Source organism: Microtus ochrogaster, linkage group LG9 (genome assembly GCF_000317375.1).
Source record: "Microtus ochrogaster isolate Prairie Vole_2 linkage group LG9, MicOch1.0, whole genome shotgun sequence".
Lineage (NCBI taxonomy): Eukaryota > Metazoa > Chordata > Mammalia > Rodentia > Cricetidae > Microtus > Microtus ochrogaster.
Genome location: NC_022034.1, coordinates 19,180,685 through 19,182,771, shown reverse-complemented (window position 1 = coordinate 19,182,771; position 2,087 = coordinate 19,180,685).

The window sequence follows — 2,087 nt, the reverse complement described above, 5'->3', positions numbered from 1 at the left end:
CTGGACAACAAATGCTATAATTATAATTATATAATAGGACTTGACTATTATCTCAATTTCTTCAGGGTCCCCTGGGGATGGTGTCATCTCCAAACAACAGGAAGCAGTCTAGAGAACACAGTGCCCACATTTCCAAGAGGCAAGGTGAGTGGTTTTTTTGGTCATTGGGTGAGTTATAGATGTTTGTCATCATTTGGATGGAGGATATAGAAGTATAGGGAGAGAATAAAAAGACAACTATTAACTTCCAATATATTACATTGGTATGGATTTTCATATATTGATACAAATTTAAAGTTACCTTTGTTATACTGTATGTATTTCCTACTCTCATTTGGGTATTTTGCTTATGCAGCTCATTTAAAAATATGATGTATGATTTAGAAAAGTAGGTTAGTAAGTAGTCAACTGTAATAATTAAACTTGTAGTCATATTAGGTGTGTTTTCAGGTTAAGTGGGTAGATAGATGGTCTTCAAGCATTTCAAAGACTTCCAGAATATGGCATTTAAAATGTTTTGTTAAGATGGCGCATTTCATGGCAGTGAGACACATCTGTTCCTGGCAGCACCAATCTACTTCACTAAAGGATGAGTATTGAAGAACCCTCATAAGTATTTTTCTTTTGTTATGAAAAAAGCTAGCAATTTGGGCAAGAAACTGGTCTTGTCTTGACTGCTGACAGTGTGCTGTACAAACTGGACAAACAGAACACACACATACAAAAAAAAAACTGTCAAATTTTTCCAAAACAAGGTGAAACACTGCTTCAAAATTCCCAATTTATAGAAAAGTCTACCAGATATTTTAAATCTGTAGGCCAAAGATCGATGCCCCAACATTGCAGGGGAACTTCTGACATTTCTATAGTTTTGGAAGTGCTTGCACTACATTTCCAGTTTACTCTGGTCATATTGGATCCTTCTTGAGTCTTTGATGGAGTTGAATACTAGATAATTACAGTTTTCCTTAGTAAAGATATAAGGTAAATTATGTACAAAACTTTAGACTCACCAAGATAGGATAGATAATGAAATATTTTCCCTGAATTTGCCAAAATGCAAATGGGCCAGATATTGTAAATGTAATTTCTACTTTATAATTCTTCTTATTGTATATAGTTTAGACTAAAGGGGAATTAAATATGTAAATATGTGTTTATTTGTTTATGTTATAAAATAATATTTTAACTATGTAAAGTTTTGTTACATTTGTTAATGCTCTATTTGTTAATGTAAAGATGTTGCTGTTTCCACTTGCCTACCTAAAACACCTGATTGGCCTAATAAAGAGCTGAATGGCCAATAGCTAGGCAGTAGAGGACTAAGTGGGGCAGGCAGGAAGAGAGATTAAGCAGGAGGAGAAATCTAGGCTCAGAACAGAATAAGAGAGAAACAGAGGAAGGCACCTGGGCCAACCAGCCAGGCAATCGTCAGTCAGACAAACATGGAGGAAGGAGGGAAGTAGGATGCACAGCATGAATGAAATGTAAAAAGTTCCAAGGCAAATATAGGTTAAGAGAAACAGGTAGAAATTACGTTTTTAAAAAGCTAGCTAAAAACAAATCTAAACTAAGGCTGAGCATTCACAACTAAAAATAAGTTTCTATGTCATAATTTTTTGGGGGGGAAGGTATAGGAAAGCCTGCTAAACTCAGGATTATCTCCTAATGCACATGCAAAGAATAAAAAATGTTGGAAGAGCAACTAGGAACAACATGAGAATATTTGCCTTTCTGTGCCTTTCAGGCTTTTCCATATTGCTGCAAATTTTCCCATATTCATGACTGAAAAATATGTTGCATTATATATAGATAAAACACTTACTTTACCTGTTCATCCATCTATAAAAACCTTTGTTGATTTCATATCTTTGTCAATGTGATAGTGCCACAGTATATATTGTATACAAGTTGGAACTATACCCAGTAGGATCTCAAGCATATGATAGTTGTATTTCTAGTTTCTAAAGTAAAATGTATACTGTTTTCCATAATAGTCATATTAATTTACCTTTCCACCAACAGTGCTTAAGAGTTCTATTTTTTCAATAACTTTGACAGCATTTTAAAAGTTTACTTTTTTAAAA